The sequence below is a fragment of the Aotus nancymaae genome, unplaced genomic scaffold (genome assembly GCF_030222135.1).
Source record: "Aotus nancymaae isolate 86718 unplaced genomic scaffold, 86718_ANA_hifiasm-v0.15.2.pri h1tg000088l, whole genome shotgun sequence".
In the NCBI taxonomy this organism is placed as follows: Eukaryota; Metazoa; Chordata; class Mammalia; order Primates; family Aotidae; genus Aotus; species Aotus nancymaae.
The window spans coordinates 1,624,339-1,648,296 of NW_026988503.1; the positions used below are offsets into that span (position 1 = coordinate 1,624,339).

General features: G+C 34.2%; 1 long non-coding RNA gene across 1 annotated transcript in view; it reads right to left on the reverse strand.

Annotated features, from left to right (window-relative positions):
* LOC135271623 (uncharacterized) overlaps positions 1–20,763 on the reverse strand; it is a 146,917-nt gene extending 126,154 nt beyond the window's left edge. Inside the window, exon 1 of the long non-coding RNA XR_010339749.1 lies at positions 20,707–20,763. This is a non-coding gene — a long non-coding RNA (uncharacterized LOC135271623). The remainder of the gene's footprint in view (positions 1–20,706) is intronic.
* Between the last annotated feature and the right edge of the window lie 3,195 nt (positions 20,764–23,958).

A 23,958-nucleotide genomic window follows, 5' to 3' on the forward strand; every position in this document is an offset into this window, starting at 1 on the left:
ATGTATTCCTAGATATTTTACATATTTCTGTGGCTATTATAAAGGGAATTGTGTTCTTGATTTGGCTCTGAGTTTGAATGCTATCAGTGTAGAAATGCTGCTGATTTTATCTACTGAAACTTTAATGAAGTCATTTATCAGTTCTAAAAGCATTTTGGTAGAGTACATTCTTCTCTTGTTCCTGTTCTCAAGAAAAATGCTTCCAGCTTTTGCCCATTCAGTATGATATTGGCTGTGGATTTGTCATAGTTGGCTCTTATTATTTGACGAATGCTCCTTCAAAGTCTAGTTTGTTAAGGGTTTTTATCAAACAGTGATGTTGGGTTTTATTAAAAGACTTTCCTGAATCTATTGATATGATCATATAATTTTTGTTTTTAATTTTATGTGGTAAATCACATTTATTGATTTGAATATGTTGAACCAGGCTTGCATCTTGGGAATAAAGCTTGGTTTTGATGAATTAACTTTCACTAGCATTTTCCTGAGAATATTTGTGTCTATGTTTATCATGGATATTGGCCTGTAATTTTCTTTTTTGGTTGTGCCTTTTTCAGCTTTTTGTATCAGGGTGATGGTAGCTTCGTAGAATGAATTATGAAACCACCTATCTTCCTCAAGTTTTTGGAACAGTTTCAACAGAATTAGGGTCAACACTTTTTGTATATCTGGCAGAATTCAGCTGTGAATTAATCTGATCCAGGACTTTTTTTTTTTCTTTTTGATTCATAGGGTTTCTTTAAATTACTGATTAAATACATGATCTTGATATGTTCAGGCTTCCAATTTCTTCCTTATTCAAACTCAAGAAGTTATGTTTCCAAGAATATAATCATTTCTTCCAGAGTTTCTAGTGGGTGTGCACAGAGGTGTTCTTAATACTCTCTGAGAATGTTTTGTATTTCTGTGGGATTGGTTGTATTGTCACCTTTGTTGTCTCTGATTGTGCTTATTTGGATATATTTTATTTTTTTCTGTTAATCTAGCTAGCTGTCTGTTGATCTTGCTCTCCTTTCAAATAAACAACTTTTAGATTTTTAATACTTTCTATGGATTTTTGGGTCTCAATCTTATTCAATTCTGCTCTGATTTTGGTTATTTATTTTCTTCTGTTAGCTTTGGTATTAGTTTATTCTTGTTTTTCTATTTCTTCTAAGTGTGATGTTAAACCATTAACTTTAGATCCTTCTAAGTTCTCATTGTAGGCGTTTAACACTATAAACTTTCCTACTAACAGTACTTTTAGTAAATTGTTGAAGTTAGATCTCGAATAAACAGTGAACAAAAAAAAATTACCAATCTGGGCATCTATAATGAGTTTAATTTGCTATTTTTTCTATAATTCTAGGAAGCTCATAAATAAATTTATTCTAGAACTTTTTTCTTTTCTGTTAAGTAATTGAGATTTCAGGTTGAACCTAAACTGAATTTAACATTTGATACATACATGTTTTGACCTGCCATAAGTCAGTCCCAAATGAGCTTAGTGCCTAAAGTATCCTTTGAAGTTGTTATTGTTGTTTTACAGGAGCAGGCAATCCCCAGAGGGAAATTACATCAATAAACATCCCCATTGGCTTCTGAGTATTGTTGAATGGCATTATTATTTTATTTGTGTGTGTTGTGTGCTCTAGGGAAAAATCATATTTATACACTGGAACCTATATAGTTTATTATCTTCTCTGAGGAATTTTTTATTATTTTATTGTTAACTATAATTCTCTTCAGATTTCAGTGGGATGCAATGTGAACAAAATGATTTAAGATATTCAAATAGCCATGAATTCAATTCATCTTTTCGAGACTGTAAACTGAACTCATCCCTTCTCACAGTATTTATTTATTTTATATTCCTTGTAAATTTTGCAAGATGAATAGGGATTTTATATTCTAGTATACAGCTATAGGGCCTTTCTATTTAAAAAACCATGATTTATAGCATTTATAAAATATCAGAAAAGAAGCCAAAGCTATGTAGAAAATAAATCTGCTAACTGCATGTTTCATAAATGGTATGAGAGTGAGAAAATATGAATGGCAGATCTGTAATTTAATTAGGGTGTCATAGTGAGTATATAAAAATGAGACATATTTTTATGTTTTATGGTATCACTAGAATTTCACGATGGATATATAGTTCTGTAACTCAGAATAAACTGTTACTGAGTCCATGTTTAATTTTATTTTTTATATAAAGACATTACTATAATAGAAAGTGCTCTCAAAGACAGGAAAGAGCAAGGTAACATTATGCATATGTCGTCATTCATATATCAGTGAAGAGAGAGTAGACATTAGTAGTTTAATCACTAAATTAAAAAAAAAGAAAACCATATAATATATCCTCTTGCTTGAAATTCATTATGTTAAGTGAAATAAGACAGACAAAGAAAGACAAGTATCACGTGTTTTCCTTAGTATTTGAGAGCTAAAAAAAGTATATCTCATGGGGATAGTGAGTAGAATGCTGGTAACCAGGAGCTGGAAAGAAAAGGGGTAGGTGGAATGAAAATAATTGGAATGAAAGTATTTAAAAAATACCTTAAAAACATTTTTAAAAATGATGTGTTGTTAGGTGAGAGAAGGTAACTTTAAGAAGAAAAAAAATGTAAACCCTTCCCAATTATAAAAAATGTTTTGTTCTCATATTTTTGAAACAAATTATAATGACTATTAAATTACTATTCCATCAGGCATTGGAAAAATTATGTAATGCTTTTATATTTAAATTTTAGAAATTGCACGCTTTGACACACTTCCAATTTCTGATGAAAAATTTACATATAAAATTAAAATGTGCAAGACAGCACATGGTTTTGCAAATACTTTTAGGTAGTTTATGAGCAAAAAGTTTGAAAACAATTGGCATTACAGTCTATGCTAACATTTTTAAGGTTATCTGTACAAGTGCTTACTGAATAATTAAAGTAATTCTTCAGAAATAATTAAAATTTTGAATATTTCTTTTAGTGAGAACTAATTAAGAAAAAGTTTTATACCTGTCACTTATCTGCATGTCTCAATTTTATAAGTGTGTAAATATTTATGTACAGGTTTAATCTACATGATGGATACAGGAAAGCAAAGTTCTTTTCTCTTGGCACATGCTATTACAAATGAAGTTTTCTTCCTTGTTTCTATTATGTTGGTGAAAAAGATATTGCAGTTTTTGCAACTAGCTTCAATGGCAAAAACTGCAATTACCTTTGCACCAACCTAATACTGCTTCATTCTTACATGTCTGTGCATGCCATTTCATACTTTGAATTTGATCACTAGAGAAGATATAAACATAGCAGTGTAGGAAAATAATATGTATCAAATAAATTTAAATTCATTTTTTCTTATATAAACACAGTTAAAAATGTCATATTTCTGAAATTTAAAGTCTTTGTTTGATATTTCCAACATCTTAGTCAACTTAAGGTTGAAATCTCTTGATTTCATTTTGACTTGAGAATTTTTCACAGTTTATTGGTTTTTTTTGTAACTTTGGATTGTATCATGGATAATTTAAATAGTATGTTGTGAGTCTCCAGCCGAAGTATAACAGACATACAGAGAGGAGCTGGTACCATTCTGCTGAAACTATTGCAAACAATACAAAAAGAGGGAATCCTCCATAACTCATTTTATGATACCAACATCATCCTGATATCAAAACCCAGCAGAGACTCAACTAAAAAAGAAAACTTTAGGCCACTATCCATAATGAACAAAGATGCAAAAATCTTCAATAAAATACTGGCAAACCAAATACAACAGCACATCTAAAACTTATCCAACACGATCAAGTAGGCTTCATCCCAGAGATGCAAGGCTGGTTCAACATATGCAAGTCTATAAACATAATTCACCACAAAAACAGAATCAAAGACAAAAACCATGTGATTATCTCAGTAGATGCAGAGAAGGCCTTCTACAAAATTCAACAGCCCTTTTGCTAAAAACTCTAAATAAACTAGGTATTGATGGATCATACATCAATATAGACACCCAAGATCACACAAAAAATACAGACCTTAAAAGTGAACTCTTTTCCTATTCCTCCTAATAAACTTATCATGGAGTTGCAAGGGGTGAGAGTGAGGGCATAAGTCACTTCAGAAAGCAAGGATATTTTCAAGTGCTAATATTCACATTGTGTGAACTGAAATATTTGTAGCAGGTCCGTGAGTGAACTCTATAACCTTTGAGAAAAATTTGCTGATTGAACCTTGTAACAGAAAATACTTTTTGAAATATCTATGTGTTTATAAATTAGTAAAAATGGTGTAAAATATATTTTACCAATAAAACTAACAAAAATCTGTCAACTGGCTATTATTTACCAGCAACTGAACATTAGCCAATTGATACTAACCTGACTATTTCAATCTAATGGTTTAGTTAATAAGTGATCACTGACTTCATTAAAAATAATAAGAAAAATTAGAAACTCTACGTTTATCATTTATTCTTGACATTGACATTTGTCTGAATTAAAAAAACCACTAAAGTAAAAGTACAGCTATCATATGATACAGGAATCTCATTGCTATATGTATAACCAAAAGAAAGAATATCAGTATATCCAAAAGACATTTGCACCCCATGTTTATTGCAGCATTGTTCATAATAGCCAAGATATGAAATCAACAACATAAGTGTCCATCAACAGCTGAATTGATAAAGAAAATGAGGTATATATATACAGTGAAAAATAATTCATCCATAAAAAGAATGAAATTCCATGACTTGCAGCAACATGGATAGCACTGGAGGCCATTGTGTTAAGTGAAAAAAACTGGGCACAGAAAGACAAATTTAACATTTTATCACTTATATGTGGGAGCTAAAAATTTAAAAATTGAACCCATAGAGATAAAGGGAAGATTGATGGTTACCAGGGCTAGGAAGGGTGAAAGAAAATAGGGATGGTTGATGGGTGTAAAAATACATTTAGAGTGAATAAGACCTAGTATTCGGTGGCACAAGAGGGTGACTATAGTTAACAATAACTTACATACATTTTTAAATAACTAAAAGAGTGGAATTGATAGATTCATAACACAAAGAATAATGATAAATGCTGGAGATGATGAGGTGCTACAATTACCCTGATTTGATCATTATGCCTTGTATGCTTATATCAAAATATTACATACATCCATAATTTTTATACAACTATTGTATGCTCATAATTAAAAATAATTTAAAAATTTTAAATTAAATAAATATACTTGTATTTGTAAAAGTAATTTAAAAAGCAAAGATGTAATATTTTTAGAAAGCATAATTAATCATAATTTGATTTTATCCTACTACTTTGATGGCCTGGTGTAGTAGTATTTCACATTAATAAGAGCTGTGTAAACCCAATATGGATTTAAGCTAAATACTTCTTAAATTTACATTAAGGAATGATTGACCAACTAAAGATGAGAGAAGTAATTACTTTACTAGGAATTTATTTTTAAATATTGTAAAATAATACAACTTTAAAATTAAAGATATCATAACAGAGTCCAGCAAGAATACAGGGGGATATTTATATTTAACTTTTCTGAAATATACCTTAAGAGATTTAAGATTAAAATAACATAATATACATAAGGTATTTGACATACTAGTAAATTATTTATCATGAAATTGCCATCATTATTTGATTAGTTTGATTATGTTATTTTTAATGCCTCCTGATAAACTTATTATGGAAGTACAAGGGGTGAGAGTGAGGGTATAAATCACTTCAAAAGGCAGGGATATTTTAAAGTGCTAATACTTGATCAGTTTGCAGGGAAAATTGAGTTAGAATGAATATGTACATTAGAAAACTTCAAAATTCAAAGTTTTGAAGTTGTATATCATTAGTACATTATTAAAAATATATTTTTCCTTAGTAGTATGTATTAAATACGTGCAAACCAAAATAATCAGAACAAAACTTGCCATTTAATTATTGTCATATTCTCTTTATCATAGAAATAGACAATATTTAATGTATGATGAACTAATTTGATGTGATTATTTACATAATTTTTTGCTGAAGATCGATACACATCTCTCCCACCACGGCTCTTATTGATTTCTCTATTTGTTAGCCTATCTTTGCTGACCATCTTGTATGTACTTCTTTCAATGGATGTTATCTACCTTTGCTCCAATTATCCACCAATTTATCTATTGTTTAAAGTTTTTAGTCAATCCTAGGTATAGAAGGTGACCTGTAGTAGAGGATGTTGGTGGTGGATTCTCATGCTCCAACCTGTTGTCTATTGTTAAGATGTAGGTATAGTTTTCATGTTTGTTCCCTCCAAATCTCATGTTGAAATGTGATCCTTAGTGTTGGAGTTGGGGCCTAGTAGGAGGTGTTTGTGCCTTGCAGACAGGATGAAAGACTTGGCGCCCTCCTGGCAGTAATTAGTGATTTCTTGCTCTGACTTGTTTAAAACAACAACCGATTGTTTAAAGAAAGTGAGATTTGGTTGCTTAAAAGAGTGTGGTACATTTTGCCCCCTTCTCTCTTGCCTCCTTATTTGGCACATGATATGATGGCTCGTCCTTTGCCTTCTGCCATGATTGTAAGTTTCCTGAGACCCTCACTAGAAACAGATTCCTGCACTGTACTTTTGTACAGCCTGAAATACCATGAGACAAATAACTCTTATTTCTTTATAAATCACCCAACCTCAGTTATTTCTTTAAAGCAATGCAAAAATGGACTAATGCTGGTATCTTAAGTAGTTATATGGCTGGGCAAGAGATGTGGAATACAAAACCAGCCAGAGTAACAATGTCCTGAGATTCATGGGGTTACACTTTTCTGGCTGGAAACCTCTGTGATCAGTGGTGCCTTCGCCCAAGTTTTGTTCATGCCAGCTAGGTTCGTTCCACCCACTTGGTCTGGCAGGCTGTGCTCAGTTTGCAGTCCCAGCCTGAATCCCATGCCTGCCAAGAGTGAGTGGAGAGGCGAGGGGAGCAAGCAAGCATGGGGTCCAACCACTGCAACAGCCAGGCAGGCTGGCTGCAGAGGGGTGGGCAGCTCCCAACACTGGCTCTTTGTGAGGCTACTGCTTGACCAGGTATACTGAAAGCAGCTTCTACAGCTGGCACCGGGGAACACGGTGATGCCTGGAAACTTGGCCTGCCAGAAACTTGGAGAATCCAGGAATGGCAGAGCCCCAAAAAGGGTGTCACAGCCCTGGCTCAGGGAACTCCTAGGTCTGGGTTCCCCAAGGGCTGCAGCTGTTCTCTTCCTCTTTCTTCCCTCCTTCTTGTCACCTGCAACATGGTAAGCAAGGGTCGTGTTTCAGCCCTGATTGTGTTATAGCTCTTTTAGCCCCACAGTTTGGCAGGTTCCAAGTTCTTGTCCTGCGTTCAGGAAGAATGAGATATGTAGACAAGTGGAGGCTGAGCAAGCTGAAGGGGAGACTTATGAAGGGACAGAACAGCTCAGAGGAGACTCCCACTGGGTAGCTCTTCTCTGCAGGCAGGGTGTCCCCACAAGTGTTCAGCTTTCAGCAAAGAGGAGACCCTGAAGTGAGCAGCTCCTCTCCACAGGCAGATCACCAGTTGTCTCTGGGCCTGGCTGAGTTGGGAAGTTTTTTGGGTTTCAAAGGGGAGGAAGTGCATGCTGATTGGTTAATGAGCGGCATGGAAAAGGCACCATAAGTTTCCATTCTGGTCCATCAGCCCACAACCTAGGCTTTAGGCTGTCCATCACTTGAAGGTGGGGCTTCACTGGGGACCCCCCACTTTCTGCTCAGGAACCTGTCTGCCTCCTGCTGTTGCCCAGGCTATTTGTGTATAGGGGCACCCGCAGGCCAGCACTGAGTCACCCTCAGCACCTCCTCAGCCTCCCTCCTGTGCCTGTTGGCACCCAAAATCTGGAGAGGGCTGAGGCAGCAGGGGACTGGCATGTCAGCACTGCCTCAAGCTCGTGCACATCCAGCTGGGTTGCAACAGCTCCTGGGCTCTGCTTCAACTTTGCTCCAAGATTGAAGTGGGCACCAGAGTGGGAGGAGGCCAAGCTGAGGGAGCAGGCAGGTCCAAGCCTGTGGAGCAGGCTCCAGGAGTAGTGAAAGGCCAGGCAGTGGGGGCTGGTGTTTCTGAGAATGTGAAGCAAGTGCCATGAGTGGGGGTAGGCCAGGCAATGAGAGCACGTACTTTGAAGCCTGTGAGGAAAGGGAAGGGCTTTCTGGGTCCCTAAGAGTGTAGAGATGCTTGAGTCCACAGCCATTGATTGGGTGGCTGCAGCTGCACCCAGCGAACATGAGGCTTCTGCCTACACCTGGTCCCCAAGGGGACAGGGATGCCCAGGTCCACAGCCTCAGTTGGGTGTCTGCAGCTGGGCTAGAAATCCTGCCCTGCCAACTCAGAAGGGGGCTGGTCTTCCACCTGTTCCCAGCTCCCACCAACCCCATAGAGTGTGCAGGCACTGCTGTGCCTCCCTCTCTGCAGCAGGTGCTCCAGACAGGTCACTGATGCCATCAGCAAGAACAACTCTATCACTTTTCTCTAATTTTCTTTTGTTTTCTTTTGGTTGGTTAGGAAAAAGCTACAGGGAAAACTTACATGACTTTTTAAAATAAATGGCTATCTGCACAAATATTATTTCTTTACAAACATAAAAATATTTTCTTAAGCAGTATGATAAAAATATCATGCATCAAAGTAGAGTAAAAACATTAGTTACTACTAACTCTGAAAAGATCAATTTAATATTATACTTCCAGAAAAAAAGCAATTTTAATTATAAATCACTCAGAAATATTTAAAAAGGATTAAAATGTTTTATTTTTATTCTCCACCTGATCTTAGTTAACAGGCCAAGAAATGATTTATTTTTATTCTCAACATGACAACACAAAGAGCTAAATTTTAAAAAGGAGGGGAAAATAGAGCCAAATCAGAAGCTCATTCCTTAAAAATAAACCTAGATTTTAGCCACATAAAGTATTGCTTTCAGAAGTAGTAGTATCTTATATGCTTTATAAACTGTTTTGCATACACAATTCACTGTACAGTTACTGTATTGTCCCTGGAAAACAAAAGCTTGGGTATTGTTGAAGGTCTGAAAGTTTGATGTTTATAGTTTCAATTTGGTGTATATAAATTAAATTGGCAATAAATATTGAAAGATGAGCAAAACTTCACATTTTAAAAATTCCCAAAAATTTTCAATAAAATACCGACAAATCAAATCCAACAGCACATCAAAAAGCTTATCCATCATGATCAAGTAGGCTTCATCTCAGAGATGCAAGTCTGGTTCAACATCAGCAAATCTATAAATGGAATCCACCACATAAACAGAACCAATGACAAAAACTACATGATTATCTCAATAGATGCAGAGAAGGCCTTTGACAAAATTCAACAGCCCTTTATGCTAAAAACTCTCAATAAACTAGGCATCAATAGATCATATCTTAAAATAATAAGAGCTATTTATGATAAACATACAGCCAATATGATATTGAATGGGCAAAAACTGGAAGCATTCCCTTTGAAAACTGGCACAAGACAAGCATGCCCACTCTCACCACTCCTATTCAACATAGTATTGGATATTTGAATAGGAAGAGAGGACGTCAAATTGTCCCTGTTTGCAGATGACATGATTGTATATTTAGAAAACCCCATTGTCTCAGCCCAAAATCTACTTAAGCTGATAAGGAACTTCAGCAAAGTCTCAGGATACAAAATAAATGTGCAAAAATCTCAAGCATTCCTATACACCAATAATAAACAGAGAGCCAAATCATGAGTGAACTCCCATTCACAATTTCTACAAAGAGAATAAAATACCTAGGAATACAACTAACAAGGGATGTGAAGGACCTCTTCAATGAAAACTACAAACCATTGCTCAAGGAAATAAGAGAGGACACAAACAGATGGAAAAACATTCCATGCTCATGGTTAGGAAGAATCAATATTGTGAAAATGGCCATACTGCCCAAAGTAATTTATACATTCAACGCTATCCCCATCAAGCTACCAATGAATTTCTTCACAAAATTGGGAAAAACCACCTCAAATCTCATATGGAACCAGACAAGACCCACATAACCAAGACAATCTTAAGAAAAAAAAAAAATCAAGCTGGAAGCATCATGCTACCTGATTTCAAAGTATATTACAAGGCTACAGTAATCAAAACATCATGGTACTGGTACCAAAACAGAGATATAGACCAATGGAACAGAACAGAGGCCTCAGAAAGAATGCCATACAACTACAACCATCTGATCTTTGACAACCCTGACAAAAACAAGCAATGGGGAAAATATTCCCCATTTAATAAGTGGTGTTGGGAAAACTGGCTAGTCACATGCAGAAGGTTGAAACTAGACCCCTTCCTTACACCTTATACAAAAATTAACTCTAGATGCATTAAAGGTTTAAACATGAGGCCTAACACAATAAAAACCCTAGAAGAAAACCTAGGCAATACCATTCAGGACATAGGCATGGGCAAGGACTTCATGACTAAAACACCAAAAACAATGGCAATAAAAGCCAAAATACACAAATAGGATCTAATTAAACTTAAGAGCTTCTGTACAGCAAAAGAAACTATCAGTAGAGTGAACTGGCAACCAGCAGAATGGGAAAAAAATTTTGCAATCTACCCATCTGACAAAGGGCTAATAGCCAGAATCTACAAAGAACTAAAACAGATTTACAAGAAAAAAACAAACCCATTCAAAAGTGGGCAAAGGATTGAACAGACACTTTTCAAAAGAAGACATATATGAGGCCAACAAACATATGAAAAAAATGCTCATCATCACTGGTCATTAGAGAAATGCAAATCAAAACTACATTGAGATATCACCTCACACCAGTTAGAATGGCAATCATTAAAATATCAGGAGACAACAGATGCTGGAAAGGATGTGGAGAAATAGCGACACTTTTACACTGTTAGTGGGAGTGTAAATTAATTCAACCATTGTGGAAGACAGTGTGATGATTCCTTAAGAATCTAGAAATAGAAATACCATTTGACCCAGCAATCCCATTACTGAGTATATACCCAAAGGATTATAAATTGTTCTATTATAAAGACACAGGCACACGTATGTTTATTGCAGCACTGTTTACAACAGCAAAGACTTGGAACCAACCCAAATGCCCATCAAGGATAGACTGGATAAAGGAAATGTGGTACATATACACTGTGGAATACTGTGCAGCCATAAAAAGGATGAGTTCATGTCCTTTGCTGGGACATGAATGTAACTGGAAACCATCATTCTCAGCAAACTGACACAAGAACAGAAAACCAAACACTGCATGTTCTCACTCATAAGTGGGTATTGAACAATAAGAACACATGGACACAGAGAGAAGAACATCACACACCAGGGCCTGGAGGGTGGGGGGCTAGGGGAGGAATAGCAGGGGATCGGGGGACTGAGGAGGGATAGCATTAGGAGAAATAACTAATGTAGATGACAGGGCAATGGATGCAGTAAACCACCACCATAGCATGTGTATACCTGTGTAACAAACCTACATGATCTCCACAACATACCCCAGAATTTAAAGTATAATAATATAAAAAAATCCCATGTTTCCATTTAGAGAAACAGTTAAAATATAATTTTTTGTTAAGACTGGAACCCAATTGTTCCAGAGCTAATTCTTCTCTATAATAAATATAAAACATTATATGTATTAAAACTTGATGTGTTTGTGCATATAAATTTAATTCATAAGAATCAGATCATTTTAAAGAAAAAAATAGTTTCTTTTAATTTTGTCCTAAAATGACATTTACAAAATAATTACCAACAGAAGCCAACTATGTACTGTAAGGCTAGCATGGTGATTATTTGTAGAATGTACTGGTCTAAGACCAGAAATATGTCAACATAAAGTAAGATGAAAGGGAAAGGGAGAAAGTGAGGGATTTCTCTAATATTTGGTAGCTAAAATTTATGGAATCCTTAGAAAATTGTACAATGACAACCATTCTTATCTATTTTTTTCTGTTACTTCTGATGAAGATGTGTATTTCTACTTTGAAATCTACTGGTAAGAGGAATCCGTTCATGGAAAATTTGGTTTGCCTTTTTTCTGAACTTGGCTAACCTCTCCATACATGATACTTTAAAGTGTTGGGATAACTGTCATCACTCTTCCTGTTTCAATGTTTTTGAAACCATTCATTTGCGTAGAACAGAATATATATCTGGTACCATTTTCTTACAGTATGAACAACTTGCTACAACATTTCTTGCTATGCAGATCTAATTGTGATACACATTTTCTGTGTTTGTCTTTTTATAGTTTACTTTCATTTTTCAACTTTTTTCCTGGACATAGAATTCTAAGGGGACAGTTTGGCTTCATTTCTCCCTTTGCTGTACTGTTGTCTGTTGGTTTGTATAAATTCAGACAAGAAGTCTGAGGAAGCATTGCACAATGTTACTCAGCACAAATTGTTTTTCCTGCATTCCCTTTAATTTTAAAATTTTATCACTGATTTTTGGAAATTTAAATATGATGTACCTTGGTTTGAAATTTTTATGTTTATATATCTTGGGAATTGTTGATTTTCTTAGATTCATAAATTTAGATTGTTGTCCAATTTAGAAAATCTTTGGTAATTTTTTTCTTCAAATACTTTTATGTTCCCTCAACCAACTCAAATCTAGAGATTGCTTGATATTATCTTCTTCATCCCTAATGATCTGTTCATTATTTTTTAATCTTTTTTCTCTCTGTGTTTTATTTGAATAGTTACCATTGCTGTGGCTGCTGGTGCACTGATTTTTTTCTTCTTCTTCTAAAATTTATTTATTATAAACCATGTCTGGTAAATTTTATTAAATTAATTAAAATTTTTATCTCCAAAATTATTATTTTTAATACTCTCCAAACCTTACCTCATTATTTTAATGTTTTACTTTAAATCATTAAGCATATTTGTAATATTCAGAATAATTGTTTAAATGTTTCTCTGTTAATTTTATCTCTACATATTTGTATTGATTTTTTTTCCATTCATGGGACATATTATACCATTCTTTTTCATGTTTACAGTTTTGAATAGAATAATGTATTGTGAATTTTACATTGTTAATTGCTGGATTTGGTTGATATCTTTTGTAGTGTTGGATGCTATTAGTAGCAGAAAATTAATTTACTTGTGGATCTAACCAATATTTACTAAATTGTTAGGTGTAAGACATTAGAGTTACAAACATGAGGTACGTATTTCATAACTTCCAATACCTAGGGAGGAAACAATGATAAAAAGCACGTGACTAAATATAATATAATATTTATTATCATGGAAATTTGATGGGGTTTGGTAAGGGTATCTGAGAAAAATATTATGTTTCTTAGTGAAAGGCAGGGAAGAACACAGAGGAACTAATTCTGAAAATAACCTCTAAAAACCTCTAAAAAAATAAATATAAAGCTTCCAAGAAAGGAAGAAGAAAAAGAGTATATATTTAAGGACTCAAATGTATGAAAAAAAATTGTGTGGTGAAGCAACTGAAAGATAAAAGTGAGAAGAGAAAAACCATGGAACAATGAAATGTGATAGAAAATCTAAAAAAAAGATTGATTATAGTTTTAAAAGTTATGTTTTGTGTGCTGCTTACTTATATAAAATATTGTATAAAATTAAACTGAGAATACTTCGGAGGGAAGGAAATGAATAAAGTTACAATGCTCAAAAGTCTTTAGTGAATGTTCTAATATATGCTAGACTTTATAAGATGAGGATATATGTTGTAGCCTTTAGGGTACCCACTAAAAGAGTATTAAAATATTGTGAAAATAACAAGGATGATCACTTCAGAAGCCTGGAAGTATATGTATATAATATGAGTAAAGAAATTTATTTAATGAAGTGCTCTATCAATTAAATATTTGCAGAAAAATAAAATTTGACTTATCTCTAAGTATGCCACAAAAATCAGTTCTTGGTAGACTATAGATCTAAATGAGCAAATAAAACCATAAATCACATGTAATTTTTTGCAAATCATATAAATTTTCATTTATATAATTACATATTACATAAATAATATCTTCAGTATCTTAGGTAAATCTTTGTTTTAAAACACACAAAACATTATCCACAAAGTAATAAATTTTATTATACTACTTATAAAGATATTCATTCATTAAGAAAACAAAAGGGAAAAGACAAGAGTCTGAGAAGTTACTAATATTTGCAGTGCCTATAACAACCAAACTACTTGCTTCTGGAATATAAAAAATAAGTGAATTATTAACAAAGGAAGAAGAATAGAAACTCTAATATACATATCTCTTACTACTATTATGGCAAGGAACATCATTCCTGAATCACTGAATATATGTACTATGAAATGATTGTATTTAAAAGGCGACACTAAACTCTAATTTTAGAGACTTTGCATCAATTAAAAATTCCATCATTTGTGACCTTCGTTAACATTTGATAATGTTGAATTTAAATTTTTGCCAAGAAAATAGGTATAGAATTTTATTTTTGTGGTCTTGATTTGCATTTCCTTTACCAGCAAATATATTAAACATTACTTTACATATTTATTGGTCATTTCCGTTTCTTCCATGAAATATCTGTTTAAGTTTCTTGTCCATTTTTCTGTGGATTCTTTATGCTTTTTACAGGTGAAACTTAATTGCCATTGAGAATCACAGGCTCCTTAACTGCTATTAAGAAATGGTAAACCAGCAAATATAATATTTACTACATCCCTTTAAAGTAGGAGGAGCCTGTATAGGGGAAGATTCTTCTCTATGATAATATCTTAGGTTCTTTATGCTAGCTGCATCTGCTTCACCCTGCACATGTGTTGCAGTGAGAACTCTGAAGTCTGAACATTCCAAGGCTGTGCCTGTGCCTTGTTGAAACTGTGCAAGGTTGTCCTGGCCTCTATGAGTCAGCCATCCCAAAGCCAGGACCACCTACATTTGCTAAGGCTCATGACACTCTTGTGTTTTAAACTTTCTTAAGTCCTTTGTGCTTAAGACCATCAAGTTCCATTTTTAAACAGTGACTGTCTACAGTGTTTAAAGTCACCATAGGAATCCATGACCCATTGGGGGAAAATTCCCAAGTCCTGTGTGGTATAAGGGTGAAAATCTCACATAAGGGTGAGAGAAAACCATACAACTGTAAAAAAATATATTATCAAAAACTAGTTGTATTTTGCAATAATAAAGTACTTCAAATCACAAGCCAGGCTCTCCTGGAAGTCTAACTCACTAAAAATTCCACTTCTTATATGTTTGTCAGTGTTCCTTGATCTGGTGCAAGATCCCAATATTCCTCCAAATTTAATTCCTCCACAAAATAGAGACTAATCCACTAGAACCCACAAAAATTCACCTTGAGGAAGACAGAGAAGCAGAGTGACCAATGCATATGAAAAAGATGGATTAAAGTGAGAGACGAAAGTGTCATAATCAAACAGCTTCTTAAAATAGGGTAGATATTCAGAGAAGGCAGTGATAAGATACTGAAAACTGTCATGACCTTGCTTGCAAATAAGGAAAATTATGCTGTCTTTTGGAGTAAAATAGGATGTAAACCATTGCTCTTAATGTAAACATTTAATATATAAATAGAAAAAAATAGACTAAGAAAATATTTCTCAGCTAAAATCTGAGAAGAATCTCTAATAGACAAAGGCTGAAGAACCAAAGTTCCTGAGGTCTGATAATCAACATTTTTAAAGATGGCTGCCTGCCTGGAGATGAGGCAGAGGATCCATAGTCCCATTAATTTTTTAGTTGACAAATTAAAGTTGTAAAATAAGAACTGTAGATAAGCACACACTGAAACCTTCTATCATTTGTCTCCTTGTACAGAAAACACAATACTCTGAGGCCTTGGAATATATTTCTTTTTAAATGGCCCCACCAACCAGAAAATCAGATATGATAAAGAGGCACTGGATCCTGAATATCTGTGAAAATAAGCAGAAAGAAAAACAGAACAAATAAAATATTGCTTACTACTAATACTAGGGCAGCGTTATTTCCACACAACACTGATGAAACACTACAGTTACAAACTACTCTGTATGTGTGTGTCCTGCCTTTGTTGTTTTGTTTTTTTAATTGCCATCTCCATTCCTGCCATATTTATCATGTATCTCGAAGAAAGATACAGGTATAAGCATACATAGAAACAACAGGAATCAATTCTAAAAACTCTATGTTAACCCCATCTAAGTGAAGTTCTTTTCTTGCACTGATGAGAAAAAATATGAACATCAAGTATGTATGAAAATAATCTGTGGTAGAAAAGGAGATGACTAACATTTTCTGAATAACTGAAGCACTGCCTTTCCTAAATTTACTGGCTAAAAATTTGTAACATTTTAGGATATCTCATTTATCTTTTAAAAATTGCAAGGCTCTCTTATATCTGTGAATTATAACAAAGCCTTAAATTTTCAAAGTTAAAAACAAACATAAAATTGAAGTTTTTGTATTAAACAATGTAATTATTGACTTAAGATCAATACATTTAGGAAAATGAATGGTTGTTGGAAATAAACACAAGTGAATCAAGGACTGAGAATTCCCACCCCCCACAACAAAGACTCTCCCATACACATAAATGAATATAACAGAAAGATAAAATATTAAAAATGTTAAGAAAAATGAAGATTAGACCCACATATCATAATAATTTCCAAGTTGAGAAGAGATTAGAAGGTACATAAAAGACACAATATATTTAAAAATTTTTTTTCTTAAAAAAAAAAGCCCATTCTTATTATTGGGCATTTACATCAGTTCATCTCTCAAACTTAATGAAAAGAATCCATATTTAGATAGAAATATTTTTGAATTTTTGAAAGTTACACATAAAATATATTTTAAGTAAGAATATTAAAAATATGAGGTTACTTTAGGAGAATAAAAATCATATTGGTCTCATTATTTTCTATACTAATGCAAAATAACAAACACTGATAGAACAAGTGCAACAATTTGAAAGAGAAGAGTGTGACTTAGACACATTAAATTTAGTCAAGGTGTCCATATTGTGACAGAGGATAAATACATTTTCAGACATTTTGCAACTCAGACAATATATGTTGAAGATAGCTTCATATAAACACTGTTAACTCATATTCCTGAAATATGGGTTAAGACAAATGGAACTGAATAATTATCTACATTGATTCACATTAAAATGAAACATTTCTGAACTGAAAACAATTGGTCCATTAATCATAATTTCAAGGGCTGGGATATTTTCAAGAATTTTTAAAAATACAAGTAGCAGCCAAAGTAGAAATATTCTAAATTTGATGTGTTACATGTCTCAATTTTCCATCCACAGTGTACTTTCATTTAGTTGAAAATAAGAAGTAACTATTTCATGGCAGGCAATATTCTAGGGTTAGTGATAACAGTGGTAATCAATGCAAATAGGTTCTTATGAAGCTTGCATTCTACTGAGGGGTTAAAGAATCACTCAAAAAACAGATAAGCAATAATAAATGTTTAAAGAAAATAGCTTCCTTTACTATGCTAATATGATGTATTTAAAGTCAGATAAAGGCCTCAGAGCCAGGATGAAAATTGTGAATGAGAAAATATTTAAGGTAAGTATATTATTCAGGACAGGGTAGAGTATATTTCTGGAACAAAGGACTCTAATTCAGGGTTCAATATTACAAAATCTTGTTTCTCACTCATGGTTTCTGTCTCAGCAGGGTCAATGGGGACTATGAAGTATAAAATCATACAGGGACTAGACTGGTACATGCTAAAAATCTCATAGATGCACTATTTGGAACATTCAACTTTCTATTAAAAATAATAGAGAATCATATTATATGACTTTTCACTGAGCATATAAGAGACTCATATTCTTTCCACAATATATTGGCCAGAATCTATTACATATGAAAATGTTCTGGAAATGTAATGAAGTACTTGGAAAATTTAGTAAGCATTACTACTTCTTCTGATCCATCAGAAGAATGTAATGTCACAGAAACAAAAGAAAATTTTTAAAGAACATGAGATAGATTATATTTGCATGCTGCTACTGATTTATGGTCCAAATTAAACTCTATATGATGATAAGGATGCCATTGGTGGAGTGACATATATAACTATTATGTATCTTAGAAACTTTGAGAGTGAAAAAATGAATCATTAGCTAGTGCAACAGGGGTAAACCAAGACTCTCCCATGAAAACTGGGAAGTATATTCACACTAGTTATCAATGATCTATAAAAGTGCAGTTTCAGCAAAATAGGGCCAAAGCCTTGCTCTAGTAGATTGGGTTGAAACTAGGGGATGAGACAAGCAGCCCACTTGGTAAGTTATTTTGTGAAGAGAATCAGAGAAGCAGGAAGATTTGAATTATAGATTTTTTTTCATTTTATTTTATTTTTATAATGCTAGAGATACTAGAGAGTGTTTTTAAGGGGAATGATTCACTTAAGAACTGACACACACACACACACACACACACACACACACACCCTAAGATGATGTAAATGGAATGTAATAGAAGTGAAATCCTTAAGAAATCATGGGTAAGTAGGATCCTGAGCTCCAGGTAGGGGTGAGGTAAGGAAGGGTAATATGTGTTTGATTGAAGCAACAACCTCTTTTGTAACAGGAGAGAAAGTAGAAAGCAAAGGTTGAAATCAAGGTAGATCCATAAATTCTAGAATTTTCAGATTAAAGTATTTTCTAAATGTGCCTTCTGTTTTCTCAACAAGAAGAAGGCAAGGTTATTAGTGGAAAGAATTGTAGAAAAAATATGTAAACAATCTATAGCAGTAAGAAAGCCAGTTATACAGTTATATTGACATTAATTCCAATTTCCCAGTTTCTCTAGAATACCCAATGATATGCTTTCCAGATCCTGTCTTCTTTCTTTTTGTAGTATATTGGCTTGAATTTTGTAAAATGCACCTTATATTTCTGAAAATGCAAGCCTATTTGCATATTGTCATAAATTGGACTCAACAGAGCCGGGACTGTACATATATTTCTAAGCCATTTTGTCTCCACAGGGGTGAGTTTTGAGGATGATAATCTATTCCATTATTGTTTTCCAAGCTGTCCCAGTGGTGGTAAAAGGGGAATAATGATGGTCCTTGATATCAAAGATTCTTTTTGTGATGCCTTTGAATTGAGTCTAGGCATCCTGCTGTGTTTGCTAAGCACTGAGATCCTGGGCAAACATTACCCTCTACAAAGCTTCTTGACTCTTAGAAGGTTAAAGTTTTAATAATTTATTCTTCAACTCAAACTTATAGATCTTTTCACACAGGCACTTGCATACATTGAGTTTCCTGGGAAAAGATGAGTTTTGGTATTAGCTGGCACACACTCTATGCCAAACAGTATTTCCCAGGAAAGGGAATGAAAGAAGGCTGCCAACCTTTTATTGCTCCAGGTAAGTGTATCAAAATGTTATCATTCATAGTTAACCTAATTACATGAAACAAGGAGTATTTTAACACAAAATCAGAAAACACAAAATCTATCATTGTTCTAGATTGAATACATTTAATTATTTCAAACTTACCACAGTTTTTATTTTGGAAATCAGCCCTAAACTATACCTTCTCCAATAGTTTGACACTTTTGTTTTTAGTCTTCTATACAGTATCTCATTTCACTACTTTCAATACTAACATTTTATGATGGTTTTGCCTATCTCTTGTGCCAGTGTGTAAGTTCCTTGAACGTGTAGAGTTTTGTATTGTAACATTGAACTACCCTGCTGCATAAATGACCCTCATAAATACGTTTTGAAAGAAGAATGGGCAACTACAAATTAAAATCAAAATTTTAATTAGCCATCTAAATGACTCTATTTGCTTGCTTCTTTTCCTTCTGAGAAACAAAATGTATGAAAGAGATTGATACAGAGTTTACAACTTTTTCTTATGATTTGTTTTCCTTATTTATAGTTTCTTTCATAGTTTGAAACATGTTAGTCATATGCCATATATGTTTGCCCCTGTCACCTTCTATTACCTGAAGAAAAAGTTTTTAACTTTTGGCTCATGTTCTTCAGATTTTATTAACAAGATTTTTCAGTAGAACTAGCACATTTTCCATTGGTAGTTATTAACACAGATGCAGTGAGTTCTCTTTTGTCCAAGTAGCACAGTCATTGCTTAAATATATTTGGCAATTTGTTGAGGCAAATGTCCACATTTCTCAAAGTGAGATAAAAACCTGATCTTTCAAAAATTACAATAGACTACGGAATTTTTTACCTAATAGATGCTAAATTCCTATAATGGCATATATTATGATAACTGGCTTACAGAAGCAATCCTTATCTTCAGGAATCTTGGGTTGACAATTGACAACTGTAATTATATGATTTTATGCTTTTGCATTAACTTTTGCTTGAATCATAACAAAAAACTATTCTAATTAATTTAAGACAATGCCTATCATACTTTTATTTGATTTGAGAAAATAAACCAATTTGACATTTTTCCACAGAAAATTCCATGAATTAAAATTAATGCATGCTATTTGAATCTGTTCTTGTATGTTTATTTGATTGTGCTTCTTCCTGACTTTTTTTTACATGTTCTTGACTCTTTATAAATGCCTAATGTTTTTCTATCTTAATGCTGGGACCAGAAAACAAGAGTACAGATTACAGGCCTTCAATCCATCATAACTGTGAAGCAGACTCACTAGTAAAAAAAAATTTAAGAAAGGAAACTCACTGCGTGGAAGATAGCAAATATCATCACCATGCCAACCACCAGGAACAGGAGTCAGAACACTTCCATCCACTGCATCCTGGGCTGCAGTTTCACCAATTACCTAAGTCTGATGAGACAAAACATACTTACATGAAACAAGTTATATAAAGCAGATTTACTACTTACAGATAGGCATCAAGGGGTAAAATAAAAAAAACCTACAATCCACTGTGTGCTGGTCACCCAAGGCTCAGAAAAGCTGCCTGGGGTGGATTGAGTTTTGATTGTGCATGACCCAATTGCACCACAGCTGAGGAACCTGGAAAGGCAGCCTGCTGATATAACACAGGGGTCACAGGACTCACTGCACAAAGCTTTGTCCACCTTACTTCCAGAGGTGAGAAGAACAAAGCTTGGGCTATCCCAGGATGTTTCCTCTAAATTGGAACAGGAAGAAGGCTTGGACTGTTTGGGACAATTTCACCTTATATCAGGATATTGCATTACCAGCACATTCCACAGTTATTCTGAGAATTACAGGCAAGAAGAAGACAGGAGAAATACTGAGTCAGTCAAGGTTGTCCAGGGACCATCAGGCAATAATCACTTTGAAGTACTGGCTTCATGCCCAGGTTCACATGGTCTCACAAGGGCAGTGGCTTGGCTCTGCTTAGCGTAGCTCTAACACAAGAATCTGACAAGACTGAGCTCTCCCAGTAGGTTTATCCCTCCTGCCTGGGCTCATTACACAGGTATTCTTTCTCAATTGCTGGCACCACTCAGAGCATGGCCAGGAAGCAGAACAGAAATACCCTGGCCTTAAAGCATTTTAGTATATCAGGGAAACTAAGAAGTGGAACTATGATCATTTTGGAGTTAATTCTATTGATGTTAACTTGGGGAACATCTTAAAGGAGTAAATGACTCCAGCATAGATGTCGTCTGTGTTTCATTTTCTTACCATCCCAAATGCATTTGGGGTTTTATATTTAATAGCTTCATCCTGAAACTCTGTTAAAAATTACAGAAAATTATACTCTTCTGCACAGATACCAAAAAGAAACTGGGAGAGTGCTGCATTTTGAAGATTTTTGACAGTTTTTAGCACTCTTTCAAACATCTGTATTACAACACTATGTAGATGTAGAAAACTGTTCTTTGTTTCCCATGTAAGTTATGTAACCTGGATATTTTAGTGTGCAATGAGTTTTTAAGTTATTTGATCCTAAAGTATTTACCAGTTTTATTTTGTAAGCGCCTGTACTTTTCTAATGAATATGCTTAGTGGATTCTAGACCTTGGAAATATTCCATTAAAGGAAATGACATAATTTCCTGAGTGGGATGGAGTGCCAGGTTGATAAATAAAAGCAGCATGCTCTTCTTTATACTGGCATTTTCATGAAATTATAAAATTCCATCATAAAAAATAAAATATAAATTTTGTTTTTCTTAATTATAAAATATTTTCTGCTTCGAGCCTTTCAAAGACTCCAATATTTTAGTGTAGTTTACTTTGTTTCTTTGTTTCATAAGTTTCAAGTATTGGGAACCCAAAATATCTAAGACAGGTCTCAGTTAATTTTGAAAGATTTTTTTGGCCAACGTTAAAGGATGCAATTGTAACAGAGCCTCAGGACATCCTGACCACATATGCCCAAGGTGGTCCGGGCACAGCTTGGTTTTATGCATTTTAGGGAAAGATGAGACATGGATCAATATAACTAAGATGGACAGATGTTCAGTCACGAAAGGTGGGACAACTCGAAGAGGGGAGGGGGCTTCTAGGTCATAGGTAGATAAAAGACAAATGGTTGCACTCCTTTGAGTTTCTGATTAGCATTTCACTGATTATGCAATTTACAGAAATAGTCACTTATGCCTTAGTCTGGGTTAGTGAAACAATACAGCAAAGGAAGAGATCAGATAACGCATTTGTCTCATGTGAGCAGAGGGATGACTTGGAGTTCTGTGTGTTCTTTGTCCAAGAAGAATTGCCTTGTGGGCAAATTGTGAGGAAGGTGGCTTTTTTATAGTTGTAGCTATCTTACTTAGGGGTAAAGTTGGAGGCAGGTGTGCCCTAGGCAGTTCCCAGCTTGACTCTTCCTTTTGGCTTAGTAACTTTGGGGTCCTGATTATTCTTTTCCTTTCACAGTATAAACCTCAAAAACATCACACTAAGTAAAAGAAGCCAGACACAAAAAAACATAATATTGTGCATTTTGTAAGATTTTATTTACACAAAATGTTCAGAAAAGGAAAATCTATAAAGACAAACGATTTTTGGTGGCCTACGGCTGGTGGCGAGCATGAGGAGGGACTACAAATGGGCACTTCATTTCTTTCTAGGATAATGAAAATATTTTAAAATTAGACTGTTGTGATACATTCTGTAAATATAATCAAAAATCATTGAATTGTGTAGAACAATAAGTGTTTTTTATGGTATGTATATTATATATAAATAAAAAAATATACAAAATGCTAAATATTTTATCCAAGACTCATATGTTTTATAACAAGGAAATTTGAGTTGTTCTTATAATATGAAAACTATGTAATAAAGTCCAAATCTCTCTTATTTTGTCAATGGCTACCTGATATCTTTCAAAATTATCACAACGTTGTAGAATAAATACATCAATACAGGGCTAGTATATCACTGACACACAAACAGCTTTTATTAATATAACAATCACCTCTGATACTGAAGTAAGACAAGGTTTCCCTTGTAATTTTGGTTCTTTCCTAATGAAGCTTGAAGCGCTCTGTGTAAGGAGTAGACGGATGATATGGTTTGGTTCTGTGTTCCACCCACATCTCATCCTGAATTGTAATCCCCATAATCCGGGCTTGTCAAGGGTAGAACCTGGAGGGAAGTGATTGGATCATGGAGGCTGTTTACCCCATGCTGTTCTCCTGATAGTGAGTTCTCATGAGATCTAGTGGTTTTCTAGGTGTTCGATATTTCCTCCTACAAACACTCCTTCTCTCCTGCCACCATGTAAAGAAGGCTCTCGCTTCTCCATCACTTTTCTCTGTGATTTTAAGTTTCCTAAGGCCTCCCCAGTCATGTGGAACTGTGAGTCAATTAAGCCTCTCTCCTTCATAAATTACCCAGTCATGGGAATTTCCTTATAGTAGTGTGGAAATAGACTAATACAACCAATCTCGGATAAACTTCTCCAGCTGGTTAAGTAAATGTTGAAGGTTTTGGAAAATCATAGGATATATTAAAAGTATACCTCTCAATATCTCCATTGTACTAGGCATC